At 34.6% G+C, this 21,796-nt stretch overlaps 1 protein-coding gene across 1 annotated transcript in view; it reads right to left on the bottom strand.

The window, feature by feature from the left end:
• LOC124354607 overlaps nt 1-11,469 on the bottom strand; it is an 81,309-nt gene extending 69,840 nt beyond the window's left edge. Inside the window, exon 1 of the mRNA XM_046805204.1 lies at nt 11,376-11,469. The gene's annotated coding sequence lies outside the window, so the exon portion shown is untranslated. The remainder of the gene's footprint in view (nt 1-11,375) is intronic.
• Nucleotides 11,470-21,796: the final 10,327 nt, after the last annotated feature.

The raw sequence follows: 21,796 nt of genomic DNA, 5'->3' as shown, positions 1-21,796 counted from the left end.
GTTTAGATTAGATTTAGATTAGATTAGATTGGTTTAGATTTCAAATAGATTAGTTAAAGGTACCATTTGCTGTTACATCTCCTCTTGCTGTTTTAATAAGTGTCTGTCTCAAGGTAAATTTCCAAATATTTTAAAAGTTACAAAGGTAATTCCTGTTTTTAAAAAAGGCAGAAAGATCAACTTAACAACTATAGCCCTATTGCATTTGTTCCTCTTTTATCTAAGTAATTGGAAATTATAATCAGCAAACAGCTCATGCACTACACGGAGTCTAACAAGTTGATCTATCTGTAGCTCACAATTTCATTTTAGAACAGGTCTCTCTACAACCAATAGCTTAATAAAATTGGTTGAACAGATTCTACACTGTTTTGAAAAAAAAAAAAAAAAAGGAAATTGCTGCTTTCACTTTGTAGTGACCTTAGAAAGGCCTTCGATTGTGTGTCACACAAGCTTTTAGTAAGTAAAGTTCGGCATAATAAAATTGAAGGACCTGCCTTAAAAATCTTTCAAAGTTACCTGAAAATCGCAAACAGTATATAGTAAGTAACAACAAAGAATCAAGCAGCCTAGATGTAAACTGTTGTGTCCCTCAGAGCTCAGTGCTTGGCCCTCTACTTTTCGTCATCATGATAAATGATTTAAGTAAGTGTATACCTGTGGATTTTATCCTATGAGCCGATGACACTACAATCGATAAATAACCCAGTAGCAGTTTAGCATTGGCATAAACAAAATGAAATAAAAAACTTATTCAAAATTGGTTGACTGCTAATGAATTGGTACTAAATACTAACAAAACCGTTACAACTTTTTTGCTTGTAATAAAAACTGAAACAACTAATGGAAAATCCAAAATTCTTGGGTTTAACCCTCGACCCAACACTGGCATTAGCATATAATTGGTCTCAAAATTGAACTCAGTCGAAGCATTTATGCCTTAAAATGCCTTTGTGGTGAATTGGTCCAGGATGGCATTAGCAGGACCTATTTTGTTATCTTATTACCTATGGTCTTGTTGTAGGGTGTGGAGCCTTCCATGCCGAAAAGGTATTTATAATACAGAAGAAGGCTATCCGTATTATTGCCAGAGCAGGAAAGCTTGCCTCTTGTAGGGATATCTTTTTATGTCTTAAGATTCTCACTTTGCCTTGTCCCTATATAATGCAGTTTTTACTATACCTTAGAAATAATTAAGAGAACTATGCTCAGAAATGAAATCCACTCATAAAATACAAGAAGTAACCATTTTATAAAATTACCTCAACATAGACTAAATAAAAGTAAAAAGAAACCCTCTGTATATTGCATTGAGTTTAAAGAATATGTTGCAAATAAATATAAAAATATTAAGTAACTATTCTTTTAAACCAAAACTATACAATTTCTTGCTAAGAATTTTTTTTAGTAAACGAGTTTTTATTGAGCCAAAGGACTAAAAATAACTGTTTTAAATGGTAACAAATCAATTTTAACATGAACTGTACTGACCTCCTTATGTATTTGCTTGAACTATTTTGTAGCTAATAAACTATTCTGAGTCAATCCATATAAGGTGATCCAATAAAAATTAAATTAGCTACTCTTGACAATTTTAAAACATTTTGTATATGTTTTTACCATACTCAAAAGAGGTTCATAAATGATTTTTAAACAATTTTATCTTTTGCCGTTTATGCGTGGTGGCCATTTTTGTTCACGAGAATCCGACAATTTTTGGCTTTGCAGACATTAGCATTAAATTGATTATCTCTGGATTGGATTATGCTAATCATCACACCAACACCATTCTTTTTTGAAAGATTTCTACTACAATATTTGTTATCTTCTTTATAGCTCTAATGCAAAGTTTTATTCCCAAAACAGCCTCCAAGTTTGATGTAAAAATTGGGAAATCTAACTTTTTGGAAGCTTAAAAAAAATATATAAGGGGTAATTTTTTAATGTCCAAACTTTTTTTCAGTTAAATGGCATAGCTAACTAACAAGAAATAGAGTTTTAGCCTTATAGCGTGTTTCCTTTATTTTATATTAATTTTTAAAATCTGATATTTTGTATATTTTTTAAGTTTGAAGCCCTATATCTCTGTGGGACATGGTATAAAAATCTGATTTTGACACCTCTATGAGTATGGTAAAAACATAAAAAATAAAAATATTTCAAAATAGTCAAGCAACCATCATTGGATCACTTCATATGGACTACCTAAGTACCTGACTGTCGGTCATTCCTGAGGGTCTACCGTACTACCTTTCGGACATTCCTGAGGGTCTACCGCCACTACCTAAGGGTCAACCAGCCTAGTCGAGTAATTTTCATAATTGAACTGTTATATGAGGTAAACTAATAAAAACTTACTTATGACAACTACCTGACTGTCGGGCCTAACCGAGGACTGGCCGGCTTATCTGAGACCCATCCAACCTCAAAAACTTTCAGGATGAGGAAACATGAAATGAGGAAGTTAAGGTGGTAAGAAAGTTACAGTTGGCTCTCAGATATACTAGTCAGCTCTTAAGATAATTCTAAAATTTCATAGTTTAAAACAGTACACTTGTAAATAAGCCTATATTGTAAAAATACGCTCTTAATCAGATCACAAGTTTTCAAGTTATAGATTTTCAAAGTTTGTCTAGTAGAAAAGTGCCAAAAACCGGTACCCTTTTCACTGTTATCGTCATAAAACCAGAAATATTTTTTATCAGTGTCTACCAGTGGCGTAGCGACAGAGGAGCGAGTGGAGCCACCGCTCCAGGGCGGGGGCGACAGGGGGGCGGCGGGGCGGGACGATAAAATGGCGGGAAGCAGCCCCTTCCACGCACATCACGGGCCGTGCAGTGTCTTTGTGTCAGTCAGTCTGTCATTGACCTTGGCTGAGACAAAAGGCGTCCGTACAGACCCACCGAGTGATTGACTTACTTCAATTTACCTTTGCGTAGTGATTGCAGATTTAGCGTTAGTGCAAAGTATTGATTATATTATTTATTTTTGTTGTGATGTGATTTGTGTGGTGTTGATTTATTACCTTTGGTATATAATGTCAAAAAAACTAAGTGGGTGCTGAGTATCGGAAACGAAGGTTAGAGAAAAGTCACGCAGAAAATCTTGAACTTAAGAAAGTAAAGAAGTTATCTACCTACTTTTCGAGGGACCCTTCAGTAGTTGCAGTTTCTCAAGAACCCACTTGTAGCTCACAAGTACCTACAAGCGATGAGGACTTGGGAGCAAACACCTGTAGGCTTACCTGAAGATGCAGAAGACCACGCCCTTCTTCAGGAACCTTTTAGAAAATGTAACAGCTGTTATAAGTTCTTCTGATAAGGGTAATTTTGAAAACACTCTTACAGCCGAACAAAAACGGCAAATAATAAAATTAGGCCCTCATCAGCCTAAAGGGCCATTTCCCAAAAGAATCAGAAGGGAGAAATAAAAATAGGGGATTTGAACGAGAAATGGTATTTTCCAAAAAGAATAAAGAAAACCAATTGAGTATAAAACGTAATTGGTTTATGCTATTCAAACATCCTCAATGTTTGCTATTGTCAGCCATGCTGGCTTTTCAATATGGCCTATACTGATGTGGGATTTTCGAAAGGTACGTCTGATTGGGTACATTTAGGTCGAAACATAAAAGACCATGAAGAAGATTCGCAAAGTCATGCAATTGCGTGTGAAATATACTATCGCTGGCAGTTAGGCCTAACAGTTGATAGTGAGAATCTGGAGGAGATTAAAAAAGCCACTGATTACTGGAGACAAGTTTTGAGGCGAGTGGTGGACGTCATTATTACGTTAGCTACAAACGACTTACCACTGAGAGAGCACAGATTGTGTAATGACGATGAAGATGCAACTAAATCGAAAGGAAATTTCCTTGAGATAATACATATGCTAGCAAGATATGACCAGGTCCCTGCAGATTTAATTAAGTTACCAAAACGTAGTGTTAACTACCTTAGTCCTCAGATTCAAAATGAGCTGATCAACCTGATTTCCAAAGAGATAAAAAAAGAAATCAAGGAAGAAATGAAAAAAAGCCCCTATGTGTCTATTATCTTTGATACAAGATATAGCGGAAAACCGACCAGCTGAGTACAGTGTTTCGTTATATAAAGATAAAAACTGACGAAGGCGACAGGCCAGTACAACTAGTCATAGAAGAAGCGTCGGGGGATTTTTGGAAGTGGAAAGCCAGAAATCAGAATACTTATCAAATGTTATTTTTAATATCATAGAAAAGTATTCAGATATATCTAAAGTTCGAGGGCAAGGCTACGATGGAGCCGTAATATGAGTGGTATATATTCAGGCCTTCAAGCAAGAATAAAACAACAAAATCCTGCAGCTAAGTATATTCACTGTTGTGCTCATGCCCTTAACTTGGTAATCAACGATTCAGTATCAAACATTCCTGAAATCAGAACCTTTTTTGATAATGTTCAAAGTCTTTATGTATTTTTTTAAAACTATGTCAAGATGGGCACTGTTGACTAAGTCGGCTATGTTACAAAAAAACCTTAAAGAAAGTGTGTCCAACAAGGTGGACTTCAAGAAATCAAGCCGTCGACGCTCTTCGATGTGGTTATTTGACATAATGAAAGTACTGACTTTCCTAACGTTAGAAGGTAAAGACCAAGAAGAAGTACACCAAGCTAAATCACTTTTGAAATATTTTGAGCAGTTTCCTACAGTAATATTGATAGTTATTGAAAGTGTGTTGCTTGAAACTATGGACATCATTCTAAAAAAACTTCAAAGTACCGAAGAAGACTTGGAACACGCAACAAAAATGCTCTTAAATCTCAAAACAAAAATTAACAAACTTAGGAATGAGTGGCAAACCGTTTTAAAGCAGATGCAACTAAGCTTTGTTTGCAATGGAAAGTTTTACCACATTTCATTGACTCAAGAACAAAAAAGAAGACAAGAATGTTTGATGAAGTGCACGTTGATGACCCTATTAAAGACAATGAGAAACGTTTCCGGGTTGAGGTGTTCAACCGTAGCCTTGACATAATCACAACACAGCTGACAGAGCGTTTTGAGGCTGTTACTCACATGAGTAGTTTCCAATGTCTGAAGCCTTCTTTTTTAGTTGGAGCAAGTGATGAAGAAATCTTAGAATCAAGCAAAATTTTGATATTAAAAACTACCAAGATGACGTCTCCCTTAACTTAGGTCCACAGCTTGTAAGGCTAAAAACTTGTTTTTTTAAGTCACGTGGAAAAAACTCAAAAAGTATAAGGGGATCTTGCAGATACTTTAATAGTGCTTGCTCAAATTGGTTCCAGCTTTCCAGATGTTGTGAATGCTTGTTTGATTTTTTTGACACTACCTGTTACAACTGCAAGTGCAGAGAGATCATTTTCAAAACTTAAACTGATAAAGAACTATCTTCGCAGCACCATGTCCCAAGAACGTCTGAGTGCCTTAGCAAACCATATCTATAGAGCGCAGCAGAGCCAAGGCACATCAACTTGGACGACACAATAACACAGTTTGCTAGCATGAAGTCACGAAAGAAGATTAGTTAAGATAGTAATATGCGAGTTGGTTTTGTAACTACTTAACTACTATGTTCACGTTTTAGATAATGTACTCAAATTTAAACTAGGGTTTTCAATACATATTTATTAAGTATATTGAAATTTGTACTTTCATTCCAAAACCCTATGGAATTGAATTGAGATTTTAAATGCATATTGCTATAACACGTAAACTCTTACAATGAACAAAACTTTATAAAGAATAGTAGACTGTAAGTTATTATAAAAAATGATGTTTGGTCAAAGACGCCTTACATTGCTGATGAAATGATGGGCAAGAAACGTTTGTTACGGTAGTGAGGTGAACTGTCGGTACTGATTGATCATGTAGGTAAAAAAGTCGGGGAAGGGGCGCTAGGGACTGAGTCGCTCCATGGCGCCAAAATCCTCACTACGCGACTGGTGTCTACATACGTAGCTATATCACGTAATAGGGATAGAGAATTACCATGCAAACTTCGTTCATTATTTTTGAATTGTTATTTTTTATTAGTTTATTTAATCTTTCCACTATCTGTTTAGTCTCAAATGTAATTTTTAAAATTTACTTAATTTAAAATTTAATAATTTAAAAAATTACACTGTAATATACTTTGATGGTACAAAACTTAAGTTAACCCTCTAACTGATGACCGACGGCACAAGCATTTATCAATACTGCTTCTGAACTGATAAAGACAGCACAGACGCCGGTCAACTTTCCGCTATTATTATGTGAAAACCAAGTTACGAAGACACAACTTTCACCAGTCGAATCCTCTACTCATAAATGCCAGTTAATTCATTATATATAGTTTATATTCATGATGTTACTCATTATCAGTTGATATTGATCCGAATGCCGCTCGGCATACAGCTGACGGATTGTGCAGCTGACGACGTGCTGCACAGCCTTGGCATTCTTTGTTGCTACTAAATAACCTAACACATAATTAAAATAAACAAATCATACCAGAGCGTTGTGACACACATGTCAGGAATTACAACCACCATGTTAGGTGTCAGCTTCACAAACTCTAAAACATGCACTTAATAAAAAACTAAACAAAACACTTTATTAAACTGAACTACAGAATACAGGCCATAATACGTCTACATTCATCGACCAACCGCATACAGTCGTAGGTGGTTGGTTGACTGAGACATGTCAAAACACGTGACTTGTTTATTTTAACCTAGTTTTTAATTATGTGTTAGGTTAGTTATTTACCTGAAGAATAGATCAGATTGCAGATCTCGAAACGTAGTGTTACTGATTTTTTGTTTTCACTGAACAATGGCAAATGACCGGAAAAACCCTGTTTCCTTCACGAAAACAATTCATTATTGTTATTCTTCTTGCCCAAAGAATTCATCAAACACCAATATGGATGCGTACTGCCAAAAAAAGTTGCATGTACTTTATATTTTTATCAAAACTTTTTTTGTGTTGTAAACAAGTGTATATATGTTATAATCATTTTGTTCACTACAAAACTGTGTACATTCTTTGTATTTACAGTATCTTACTATCTCAAGTCATATGAAAGTTACATCAAGTGAAACTTAGAAAACTAAAAATTTACAATACATTTTTCAACTTATGTACAAATAAAAAACAAAACTCTAGTAAGTGCATATTTTATATTTTTCTCTGATTTCTAAATAAAAATTGATATTAAACACTTATTATTTAACATTTAGCACATATTTTAAAAATATATCCGAAAAATATTCTGTGCAAAGACAACAACCAGTGTATCATTTTCGGAGTTTCTTATTATCAGTCGGAGGGATACTACGGTAATCATAGAGAATTACCGTCGGACATACAAAATGTTCAAACTGTATAATAGCTCAAAAACTGTCAAGATGATATTATAAATTTTAAGGACTTAATAAACTATGGGTTTCTTAAAAGTAGAATAGATGGGATAAATATGAACAAAGTAATAAAGGTTTTAATTAACACCATCTCTCATTTATATAGGCCTACAATAATTGAGTTTAATGGTAACACTAATAATTATGTTGTTTAATTTTTGAATAGTCACTATTAATATTTTTTGTAAACACAGATGAGCATTCTAATAAAATGTTCATAATCTTATAAATTTGTTAAATGATGTTATGTTTTTTAGTCATTACGGCTGCAGTATAATAAGTGGCCACCATGACAATGGAATCATCGATATTAATGATTATAAAATCATTGATACTCATTAGTATCGAATCCTTGATATTCATGATTATCTCAAACTTACTGAAACCAAAACGTCTAACCAAATTACGTTAAGAGGCTTTTCTATGGTATTGGAGCATAGTTAATTTTTTTATATAACAGAAATATAGATATAATATTAAAATATTATACTTTAGTTATACTTTTATAACCATACAAAACAAACATCTCTACAAAATTATAATCACTCAGCAATTGTATTTCAGCATATACTGATGACTTCAAAACTACATTCATTTATTAGAAAGTCGTGGTTGGTTTGATTCCAACTAAAATAGTAAGCCTATATGATTTTTAACATATTCACTAAACCAAAGTTAGTGTTAAGAAAAAATCTTCTCAAGTAAGTTTTATGTAATATCATGTTTTACTTCCAACGAAACACTATTTGAGTTCCACCTTTAATTCTATACCATTTCATCCCCTCACTACAAACTGGACATTGTGTTTAAAGGAACAAGATCATTACCTTGTAGCCATTTGAAACATTGTTCAATGTTTAAAAATATGTTTTCACATAAAAAGTGTGTTTTCATCACCATTGTTCTTGCCGATGTCATTACTCACTTTGAAAATGATTTTTCGATGATGATTGATCAATTTGAATTAACTTAATTTTAAACAATATTGGTACTCTAAAATAAAAACAGCTGGCAATTATTAATTATGAATATTTATAGGTCGTGTTTTTATATTCTACAGTTTATTCGATTGTCATGCTGGCTGTTTATTATGCTGCAGCCAAACAGAATTAAACTAAATAATTGCAAAGTTGAAATTTTACTTATATTCCGTACTTTGGCATTATCTGGAGACCACTATTATTTAACAGATTTTATTACCAGGGATCTGAAAACACTACATTACTAGAAAGAACAGACTTTATTTGACTTACTGTGAAAACGATATATCATTATGACAATTGGTTCTTGTTTTCTACCTTTCAAAAAGAAGCGATGTCAGTGATAAGGCCTCTCTGTCTCTATGCACTATTTGTTATTAGGCTATAATAAATAGGTTTAGATTAGGATATCATAACCATGTTACTTGTAGACCCAAAGTTAAAAATAAACTTTACCTGAGCTCAAGTAATCTGAGCTTGAATTTGGGCACTATCTCGAGGGATGTTTTTTTTTCTCGCCATTGGGGGATAAGAGACTAATATGTTACTGAAGCCCACATTGATGGCCTGCTGCATTTCCTATCGGTACTTGTCCGACCTTATATCACATCCCAGATTGTCCAACTTTTCTGACATCGATGATGTTGGGTTATCTGGTGTCGGGGAAGTACCAATCGGAAATGTCCCTAGCAATCAGAGTGGCTTCAGTAGTACACGGTGCCACCCAACACTTCTCGCAAAAGAGAAAAACATAATTCGAGAGAGTACCTGAATTAAAGCACAGATCACGTGAGCGGTCGTAAATTTTTACTTTAATTTTTTATATTTATATTATATACCTATGTATATCGTAATAACAAGTAGTTGATAGTGGCTTCTTTCTTGCTGACAGCGCTTCCTTTTGGGAAGCAAAAACGAAATTGATTGTTCATAATGATATGTAATTTTCACAGTAAGTTAAATAAAGTCTGTTCTTTTTAATAATGTAGTTTTTTTAGGTAAGGAAACTTCAAAATAGTGGCCTCCACTAAAGTACTCTTTATTTAATTCAAAGATACAATTCTTTCCTTAAAAACACATACAGACAAACTATGCAACCTATGACTGAGATACAATGTTTGTGTAACATTTCTTACTTATTTTGACCTTAGAACTAATTCTAGATCTTTTTAATCTTTGTAACAAGATATCTACATCACACTAAGGTTAAATGAGATATATTTTTAAATGTACTGTTATGTCTACTCCAATTGTTTTTAAAGTATCAACAGCAAAATTAATAAGGCTGTAGTATAATACCCGGCCACAACAACAATCAAATCATCAATATTCATGACTATCTAAAAATACTAAAAACAAAATATCTAACCAAATTATGTAATAGGTATTTCAAATAACAATATAGTTCTCCTGGGTTTACATCTTAAAATGACTGTATTAACGATGAATAAGACTATCTAGGCTATGTACATTTATAAAACGTTACAAATAAAACAATGTAACATTTACCTACTTTTTAATATTTTTAAGGATAAAGGTATCTGACTCCTTGTGACACGAAGAATACACATACATCGCCATTATACTTCAGTCCATTACTCAAATACCAAACACATGATTTTACTTCGAATTAATTTGGAACATTAACATCAAACTGAATTATGTTACAGTCTTTTAAAATTATGTTATAATGAAGCTATATTTTTATATGTAAAAGAAATGTATGTACTTAAGATTAGATAAAATAACTGAACTTGTTTTTATACTATGTTTGAGCAGCATAGTAATTAAGATTGATTACTTTAAAGGGTAAAAATGTCTGCCAGCATGAAAAAATTGCTCAAATGAATTACCACCATCAAGGTCATATCTTGTAACCATTTTACACGTTGTAGTCTTGAAATGGAGCTTGTATTGGCTATTCTTAATTTAATCAAAAGGCCTCACAAAAATAAAAAGTTTCTAGTAGGCTATTGGGTGGTGTGTTCTGAATGTAGTGATTAAATTTTACACATTGTTCAATGTTTCAAATAAATTTTAAGGCAAAAATCGCACGTTCATCACCATTGTTCTTGCCGGTGTCATTAGCCTAACACATGATTTTACACATGTAAATGATTTTACTCTATTGAATTACCTAAATTAATTTTCAACAAAATTATTATTCTGGTAATAACAGCTAGCAATGATTAGTTATAAATATCTATAGGTCTAATATTTATATAGGCCTATTCGATAAATTAGATATTTTTAATCAATAATTGATTTGATTGTGTTGGTGGCCACTTATTGTACTGCATGCACTAATAAATTGGCTAGATGGCCAAAAGAGGAAATATTTTGATTGTTTTCCACATCAATTTCACAAAAATCACGTTTACAAAATTATTACAATTTTTATTAGGTTACATTTAGGGATCAACTAGTTAGACTAACTGTATACTAGTTACAAATTTACCTTCATGATAACCTCATCTCATAAATTGTATTATATATTTCTCAGATCTGACAACAGTCAGATGAAAACCATAATATTCTAAAATTCTTAGTAAACTCTTCAAACCTACCCTTATAACAGTAGGTTCTTCAAGTGATGATTATTAAGAAAATATTTAATTCAATACTTTTTCAACATTTTAATAAATTGAGGGACTGACTGATATAAGAATATTTAATATAAGAACATTAGAAACTACCCCAAAACTAAAACGACTAATTAGTAATTTCACACAACGAAATCATGATTATTACACATTGTGCATATCAACACCAAATAGCTAAATGTTACTGTTACTACGGACAAAACTACGAATTCACAAAAGGCCTTGGCAACCGAACACCAACCAATATTTGCCTATACACAACAGGAAATAATAATTTTGGAAAATTTTTAACTACAATATTCGTGGCTTGTGAAAATCTTAGAATTAGAGATAGAATTATCAATTTTTTCACATGATAACAACAAAATACATAAGAAACTTACATTTTGATGGAACTGCTGTCGTAGAAGTCATCACGCCATAACGTATGGTAAATAAACATATGGCCACTACACAAAACCCTAATTCAACGTGTAAAACATAATTTAAATTTATCTAGATATAAGTATGTAATGTAATGAAAAAAATTAAATGATTTGATAAAAACCCGTGATACAAAATATATTATATTAGCCATATAATTTGTACAACATATTTATATGTCTTATGGTGGTAAACCAGATGTAATATACTCTTACGGGTTTATCATACAAGGGATGGAGTTGGCTTACTGAATTTATCCAACAGATCATAAATGTTATGATTTAAAGTATAGATATAATACAAGGAATAAAAAATATAATAGTCAACAATAAATATAACAGTAACATGACAACTATAATAACAACCCGTTTATCTAGGTGAGAACGCTTTAAGTTTAAACGTGTCATCTGAACTAAATACAGCAAGAACTTTCTTATATCTAGCAAAATAGAGACAATAAAGAGAAATTAAGTAACAGGTTCACTGGACAACGGGTCTAGTTATATTGTGAAAGTTACAAATAGGATGCTACACTTTTGTGAGGCCTAGAACCTAAGTAAGTATGCAAACTATCCTTAGTACTTAACAGATAAATAAGAGTAAAAAGTCAAAAACTTTTGCTTTACAACATCCGTGCTTGGGATCTATGTTTCGATTATCCCATTTTCATACGTATGGAATGTCTTTTGGTGTTTAGTTTCTTAAAACGACATTGCGGGTGTATAGAAAAGTTTCACAGTGTAGTAAAAGTATTGTAAATTTTCGTAGTATTGTTTGGAACCTTCTTCCTCGCAGTACCTCATGAAAACTTGCAAGTCGTCACACTTTTCTTTGGATAAGAGAATTGGGTCTAGATAAAGCTGCTCTGATGCTTCCAGAGTTATAAGGGGAAGCTTGTTCTTTTTATTCTTAGGGTTTTGCCCTTTTCTATCTCTTTGTCATTTTTCTTTACTGCAAATGAGTAAAAAGCTCCATTAAAGCAGTTTCGATGCTCAATAGTAAGCCATTGCACCTGAGAGTAAATCTGAGTTGCATCTTGGCCTCGCATTAAACGGAAACTTCTTGTAATGCTTTGATTCAAGAGATTCTCCCCACTTATGAAATAAACTTTGGTCACAAGAAACAGCAATGAAAGGAGTCGGCTTAGTCCTTGTCTTCTTGATTGCTACCCTCCACCCATCAGCTGTTTCAGTCATTACAGTTTTTGAGATTAGTCCCATGTTTTTTATCGTTTTCCATGTAGGGGTAACCGCATACTTAAAATGTAACGATAACAGATTCAAACCGTTTTTGCTGACTTGTAGTGTAATGTAGGAGTTTCATGATGGCATGATTTTTATTTTGACCGCCGCATAAATCGGCAAAGATATACAGCTTTTTAACTGGTTTGTCCAAATAGTTCTCTATAAAACGGTTCAAGAAAGATGCAACTTCATTAGATAATTATCTTGAAATGGTTTGGTTGTACGTGTAAATAATGGAATCACCACTACTTAGGACGTGGATATTGAAAACATAGAACGCTAACTGCCGCTTAAAGTCTACCTCACTTGTAGTTATGTTTGGGTTTGATAGGTTTTTGCCGAAATCAATGTTTCAACTTCTGATATATATATATATACTTGATTCGATTTTGGATTTCTTTTTTCGTTTGTAAAACCAATCTGCATTTGTTAATGTAGCTTTCACTCAACTTCGTTTTTCTTTATTTTTCTTCAAAGTTAATTTATTTTCCTTATTTGCTGTGACACATATTTTTCTTTCAACTTCTTTAATTTTTACATTTAGTTCATCAAACTAACAACACGTATCGGTTCGGGGAAAACCGAGGATATATTAAAACCAGATACAAATATCTGACGAAAGGTTTCATAAGACATTTTGATGCCTTCATTTTTACCTAAGAACATTTCCAGTAAATCCTTAAGATTTTTATCGGCAGGTAAATAAACTCTTTTGGGATCCTTTAAGCTATAGTGATCTTAACGACCTTTAATGGAGCTAAACAATCCATCACAGGCTTTCTTGTTGTGTCTGGGAGTTTATGTGGCTGATTGAAAATTGTTAACCTCACTATCATATTTAGATTATTTTAACTTGTCGCAACAAAACACAGAAATAAACATCAACAATAACCGAACCAAGCACACGGGCAGACAGTATGACTTACAATAACAGCTATTGCGCATGCGCCAAGGCTACCTGTTGTTAGACTCTGCTAATTATTCCCGGTTCCAGCAGGACTGAGTTGTTTATTTCCGGGTGGTACCTATATGTTTCCTGTAAAATTTCGTTTCCTGACGGAAACGGTTGTTCCCATGGGCTCTAAGTCATGTTAAATACAAACAGTGAGCTATTGATTACTATAGTAATCTGATTTAAAAAATTGTTTGACTCTGTTGGTTTTTACCTGCATTTTTCAAATGGCATTGATGAATAAACAGTCTGAATTTGAAACACATGTTTGAAGTAAACGTTGCATCACTACAGTGGTTTTATATAATAATTTGTTTTAACACCTTGCCTGCCACCATAAGAGATTCTCAAGATTCCTGGATTGCCAATTTGTGCAGTCGTGTTTTTGGTTGTGAAATTAGTTTTGGACTATTGATACTGGTTAATAAAATGGATTTTCAAAAAAACATATGTTAAGGGGATGGGGGGTTAACTCAGACCCGATCAGGTCGGCAACAATATTTTTCATCGAAAATTGCCTTTAAAAAATTGTTGCCGACCCGATTGGACCGACGTTCAAATTTCAGTCGACCTTGATATTTTACTTTATACTACTGTGATGACAGAGTGTGCGTGCACTGGCTGACTAGCGCCAGCTGTTACCAGACACCAGCTGGTGCCAGACACAGTCCCTCACTCGTCCCCCACTCCTTTTCCTTGCCGCTTACAGCTGTACCACGGGTTGTTTCGCGCCTAAATACTAACCTCATTGATATTTCACGTCTTTATATTCACGCTGGGTCTATCCGTGTGCGTAGGCATTATTGTAATTGTGTTACTGTAACAACTCTCCAAGATGGGTGAAAACCTAGAGGACAATGACATACAGTTGTTTCTGGACGTTCCGATGAGCAGTGAGCCTGACATACTCGGAGTGAGTTAAGGCGGAATCGGAATAAACATTGATTCTGATGTTTCTGATTCGGACAACATGGAGGACGACGAGGACTTCATCACTTACGACTCTATATTTGAAACTTATGAAGAAAGTGCTGTGGCTGAGAATGAGAATGATGTTTATGAGGAAATGGAGGTGGGCCTAGACGTAAACTTGGACAATATTTCTGGAAATATTATAAATAATGTGAGTGAGAACGGCGGTATCGAAAATGCTAGTTTGAACTTGATCAATGCAGATAATGAGGGTCAGGAAGCTTTAGTTGTTGGGGATGACACTACTCTCGCTGATAAGTATAAAAATCCTAAGGGAAAATCAGATAAGGTAAATATGAAAGTAGAGGAAGAGGGTAAATGGAAATTGTTTTATGGTAAACAAAAAGATATTGTTTTTATTGGAAACGAAAAGTTTCATTTCAATCTACCAAACACAGCAAAACCAATTGATTATTTTTCATTGTATCTAACTGATGATATCCTGGAGATCATGGTAGTCGAAACCAACAGGAATGCTGCACAAGTGTTGAATACAATGAGACTAAATCGCAGCAGTAGGCTTAAAAAATGGACAAGCACCAATATCGATGAAATGAAAAAGTTTTTTGGACTAGTTTTGTATATGGGCTTGGTCCGAATGCCTGAAATAAGTGACTACTGGTCATCAAAGATGCTATATAGGAATTTGGTAGCAGGTCGTGTAATGAGCCGGAATCGGTTTCAGTTGCTATTACGCTTCTGGCACTTCAATAACAACGAAAATATGGACCAAGAAGGCCGTTTGTCCAAGCTTTTGCCGCTTATTTCTCACCTCAATGAGTGTTTCAAAAGGAAAAAAAGTCCAGGTAAGGAGCTTGTGGTTGACGAGAGTATGGTCCCGTTCAGAGGTCGTCTGCTTTTTAAGCAGTACCTCCCTAACAAAACCCACAAATATGGGATCAAAATATTTAAGACTTGCGACACAACAGGCTACACTTATAAAATAAAAGTGTACATGGGGAAGGGGACCTGCAATGAGGATGGGGTGACAGTAGCTACATCAGCTGTCATGGAGCTAATGACTGATTATGTAGATAAGGGTCATATACTATTTGTGGACAATTTCTACACATCCGTGGATCTTGCCAACTCTCTATTAGCAAGGGATACTCACTTAGTAGGTACGGTAACGAGCAACCGTGCCTGGTTTCCCCACAAAATTACAATCCCTCCACAGCTGAAGATAGGGAAAGGTGAAATGAGCTGTTTAGAGTACCCTTCTGGCATAGTGTACACAAGGTGGGTGGACAAGAGAGAGGTAAGACTCATGTCCACAATTCATCCTCCAGGCTACGTTGACACTGGGAAAAAACCAGACAGTGTGATCCTATAATGAAACCCTTAGTTGTGGTAGAATACAACAAAGCTAAAATGGGCATAGATCTGTCAGACCAGATGTCCTCCTACAACACGCCAGTGAGGAAGTCGATGCGCTGGTACCACAAAATCGCAGAGGAATTACTCCTGGGAACAGCCATCGTGAATGCATGGCTTGCCTATAAGAACGATGCAGATGCTACCGGTACTGCCCAACGAGGAAGGAAAAATGTTTACTCGATGAAAACGTTCAGAGAAAAACTAGTGTTTAGCCTCCTGGGGTTAGAAGATGAAATTGTGGCTCCTGTTCGCGTAACTGGTCATCACTACGTTTCAGAATCATCTACGTTTGTTGGAGAAGGTAAAACAAACGTAGATCAAGAAAAAACTGTAAGATTTGCTACCAAACAGCTATGCTTCAAGGAGGTCGACTTGCAGCCAAGAATCTTAAAAAAGTGACCACTTTTTGTGAATTATGTCCAGGGAAGCCTTATCTCTGTAAAGACTGCTTCAAGAATATTCACAAATAAATTTGAATACAACTATGTAATCCTCTATTTCACATATCTTTGTGGCCTATTCATAATAAACTTAAAACCTTTCTATCCTCAAACATATCTTTGTAATCATAATAAACTTTGTTTTTCATAACAAATTGAATATGAAATTTAATTTACTACCCAATAACTCAAAACTAGCAGCTTCAAATATTTAATTTAAAAAATTCCCCATACAATGTTGGTGAGGAAAGTACAATATTAAATTAAAACAACGTTTGTTTCAATTATTTAAAAATGTATAAAAGAAAAAACCTAAAACATTTTCTTAAAAAAAACCTGCCGACCCGATCGGGAGTCAAATGTTAACGATATTGCGTGGTTTTAGCTAACCTATAAACAACAAAACAACTCCAGACAACGTTCTCTAATTAGTGTCATATCTGGTTTAGAAAACTTAGTTCAGTCATTTGCAACTAGAGTCGAGCGTAACGCCCACAGCGGCAACAAAGAAAAACCATGGAAACGTCAATGTGCCGGCCGATCGGGTCGGCATTGCCGAGTTGTAGCAATTACGTCGCCGACCGATCGGGTCGGCATGGCAGGCAAGGTGTTAAATATTCTAGTTGGTATGAACAAAACGTGATGTAAACTTCACTCATATTGTTTATTTATTTTAGTGCTAAGCAGTAATCTACAACGAGCCAATAGTAAATTATAAAGTTTAAAATATAGTATAGTTTTATTTTTGAACGTTAACCTTCTTTCACCCAGGCAGTTTGGTTTCAGACCAGACGTGATTACGAATGATATAAAATCAAACTTTATGAAAGAAGATTTGATTACATTTGAATCCAATCAGCACTTCCAAGGACTATTTTGGGACAACGTAAAGCTTTTGATGTCATTAATAATAAAATACTAGGGCACAAATATTACTCCTAAAAAAACGAAAAATTTCTTGTTTTTAAGTTTGATTTTATAAATTCGTTATATAACAGATAATTGTGTTTGTCACTAAGACCTATTTATGTGTGAAACCTAATTTCATCATGCAACGTTTGCTAATGCTAAGCCCACTCTCCCTTTGCTTTATAAGTCTACTATATATCACTTTGTTTTCTCAATTTGTATCTCAACTGGAAACTTCATTAGCTTTTACATATATTAAATGATGTTGAACGCTGCTGATACGTATAATCAGTTAGATTCTATAGTTGATTTAAAAAATCTCAAAATGCATTCAATAACGTTTTTTATTAATTATTTTTCAAAATATTTCCGGCTATGTACCCTCCCTAGTGGATTGTGGTAATATATCCTATTCTTCCCACATTGCCTATAGTAATTCTATCAGCATTTCAGTATTATTTGAAAATTTAACACTATTAACTTGAGTTTACTAGTTATCAATAAATATGTGACTACAGTTAAAACGCGTTAACACCATTAATTGTGCAAAATTATATGTTCCTATTGCGGAAGTACGTTTATTGTTTATCTAAATTCTTTATCATTTACTCTTAGTAAATTCATTATACATTTCCTCTTCTGAGATTTACGAAGGAGGTGTCATCAAGGGTTTCCAGTAAAATAGCGTCGCAAATTGCAATCACAGCTCAAACATTTCGGTCTCGTTAGATATACATATTCCGTAAATAAAATAGTGTTAAACCAAATCATGTTTTAGTGTTTGGTATAAGAGATTTATTTGGACAATAATTTGATGAAGGTAGTCAAACATTGTCATAGTTCTCAATCAAGGCTGAAATATTTTAAGATTAGAGTTGTGATAACAATTTTTTGACGTAATTAAACCTAAAAACCATAATAACAATATTATACTCATACTTATTTTTAAATATAAATACCCAGGAATGGTGTATAGTTTGCATTTCGTCATGAGATAGGTCAGAACTGTACAAGAAAGTTAAAGGAAAGCAAGAGAAAATGATTAATATATTAAACCTCTGTATATTAAAATTAATTCTCGAACAAGAATAAATAGTCGAACGAGCTAACACAAATACCTCAGGTGCTATCAATTACTAATAACGACGAACGAAAAACACACCTCGAAACAGTAACTATGATTGACAAATCAAATTTCAAGAGATTGTGAGATCCCGAATGCCTAGCAAACCTAAACATATAAACTAACTTATTCCCATATACATGTATTCTACGTAGGCAATCCAATATTTAGAACATGTTCCTAGTTTTTTTGTTTTTAATAGTTCGATATCGAAATAAAAGAATAATGTGAATAAAAACCGTCAACCGTAGCTTTATATTATGTCAGGTAACGTGGGTAAAGTAAAAAAAACAAATAATCTTCATCTAGGTTTTTAAGCTATTTTTGGAGTTTATAACTTTACTACTGTGCCTTCATACACGCGGGTCCCATTCTGATTTTGCTGAATTTTGAATGGAATTTGTGACGTGTGTTGGTTTTATTTTTTTACCGCATATAACAAAAATTAAAATCATACATTTCACAAATTCCATTCAACTTCGTTTTAGTCTATGTCAGATTACGTTAAACGATCTGGCACGTGATGTGAGGTCGAAAAAGTACCGATCGGAATTGCCCTTGGCAATCAGTGCGGGCTTTGGCGCACCTTCGTCGGCACCACTCCGCACTCCTGGTGAAGAAAGAAAAACACCTCTTAAGATAATATACAGCGTGTATCAAAATGAATTACCTGATTTTAAAACTCAATATCTATTGCTAAAAATGTATTACAAAAATAATATTTATTGCAAAATACTCACAAAATCTTAAAGTTTTAGGTATGTTATTACAAATGTTCCATATGTCCACCAGCAGCAGCACGAACAACATCCAGTCGATAGCTAAATTCCTCATAAACCTTACACAACGTATCTGCGTTCACAGACCTTATTGCGACAGTTATTCTGCTCTTTAGTTCTTCGATGTCATGAGTTAGAGGGGGAACAAACACTTTTTCCTTCACATATCCCCACAAGAAAAAGTCGCATGGGGTTAAGTCTGGTGATCTTGGAGGCCAAGAATGAAGGGCATTGTCTCGAGGTCCCGTGCGCCCTATCCAGCGGTGGGGCAGAGTGTTGTTGAGAAGCTGCAGAACATTGTTGTGCCAGTGAGGCGGAGCTCCATCCTGTTGGAAAATGAAGTCACCAGAGTCTGCCTGAAGTTGTGGGAAAAGCCAATTCTGCAGCATTTGAAGATAGCTCATTCCATTCACAGTGTCTCCCTCAAAAAAGAAGGGACCGTACACTTTTTTACGAGAGACTGCACAAAAAACGTTCACTTTCGGCGAGTCTCGTTCATGCTGAATAACGTCGTGAGGTTGTTCGAGTCCCCATATGCGCACGTTATATCGGTTTACTTTACCACTAGTATGAAATGTTGCTTCATCACTGAAAATTAATCGTGATAAAAATGTATCCACTTCCATGTCCTCAAGTAGCGCATTACTAAATTCAACACGTTTCCTTTTATCACCAACCCGGAGAGAGTGTACTAATTTTAGTCTGTATGGTTTGTACAGCAAACGACGTCTTAACACTCGCCAGACAGTCATGTGAGGCATACCCAGTTGTCTGCTTGCACGGCGAGTAGTCGTTCGTGGACTGCGCTCATACGTTTGCCGAACTGTGTCCACCATTTCGTCAGAAGTGCGAGGTCGGCCTGAACTTTTACCTTTGCACAAGCACCCTTTCTCTTCAAATTGGCGATACCATCGACGAATGTTTTTAGGTGAAGGCAGATCAGTGCCGAAACGACGACGAAAAGCACGCTGGACCGAAACAACTGACTCATCCTTGGCAAACTGCAACACACAAAGCGCCTTTTGTTGAGCGGACGCCATTTTACTTCAGACTGACTGGAAACGAAGAAGACGCACTGACCGACATCTAGTGGCGATTTTATAAAACTTTAGGCCACGCCCATTCCAAATACACAGCTTTCCTTGCCCGCACGCCTTATGTTTCGTAATTATTACCGTACAAAATCAGGTCATTCTTTTTGATACACCCGGTATACTTAATCTCTGGTCACGTGAGCGCTCGTAAATGTTTCTTTTAACATTTTATATTTATAATATGTTGTCAGCGTTTACATAGATTTCTCGAAGGCATTTGGCTGTATCAACCATCACTTTCTTCTTGAATAATTGCAGATTTAAAAATGAAATAGTGGGGTTCTTGTCCATCCCAGTCTGACGACATCGATCGGCTTAACCCTTTCAATCAGGACTTTTTGTGTGTGATTGAAAAAACAATTTTTTCTCAAAATATAAAATTATACATTGTTTTAAGAATATTTTTTGTTTTTTTAAATTATTTTATATACCTACTTAAAAAATATGGATATGAACTATATCTAGTGCAAAGTGACCACGACTGCCCATCGAAATTTTTTATTTTATATCTAAATATGTAGGAAATTAAAAAATAAATGCTGTTTTGTAGTCTTGTGATCATTTTATTAAAGTTATTTTTACAATAGTATTAAAACATTATTGATTTACTTATGTGATTAAATTACTTGGTGTGAAACAGCAAAAAGCAGTTTTTTTCACGGTTGAGAAAAGCACAAATGGAAAGAGCACTTGATACAGTGAACAAAAGGTCTCTCCTTGCAACCTTCATTCTTGCACCGGACTTGGGTTTTTTGGTTGGTATAGTCTGGAAAGTGACCTATTCCATCCATATCGAACCTCATTTATCAGTTTTTTACCTGCAGACTTTTTCTTTACGGGAGGAGGAGAGATGGATTCTTTTGAAGGACGTCCTCTTTTTTGCAATGGCACTTTACCTGATAGAATAAGCGCCTCGCCCACATACCCTCTAAAGTGTAAAGGTCCAACACATCTTTCTTGGGAATTGATAATTTTTTAGCTTGCTGTCTGTATTCAATCTAGGCATTTGTTACAGCTAAGTCAATCCCATGACAAATTATCCTGAGAGTCCATTTTTTGGATTTATTAAATGCCCTATAAGTAGCCAGCGGGAAGTCTAACAAATTTACTCCCCCCAATACTATTATTATAAAGCCTTACTACCTCAGGCCTAGCTACTTCTGTGTAGGTCTTTCTTTGCTTATCCCACCTTCTGCAACTGTCCCTTTGACCATTGCCAACAAAGTTGGAACCCATCATAACACACAATACGCTCGGAAAGTAGCATGACTACACTTGCTTCAAAGCCAAACTGAGTATATTCATTCATGTTTCAGCTCTGTTGTGGATCCCTGATAAATAATGAAATCATACATTTGACCAGTCTCATCACAAAGTACAAACAACTTCACGCCCCATTTTGTGGGTTTATTCTTTATATAGTGTTTTACATTTAGTGTACCTTTAAAAGGTACCATTTGCTCGTCAATGCTTAATTTACCTTCTACATCT

Source organism: Homalodisca vitripennis, chromosome 2 (genome assembly GCF_021130785.1).
Source record: "Homalodisca vitripennis isolate AUS2020 chromosome 2, UT_GWSS_2.1, whole genome shotgun sequence".
NCBI classification, from domain to species: domain Eukaryota; kingdom Metazoa; phylum Arthropoda; class Insecta; order Hemiptera; family Cicadellidae; genus Homalodisca; species Homalodisca vitripennis.
The sequence above is the reverse complement of the archived record's forward strand: the minus strand, read 5'-3'. Positions and strand labels throughout refer to the sequence as shown.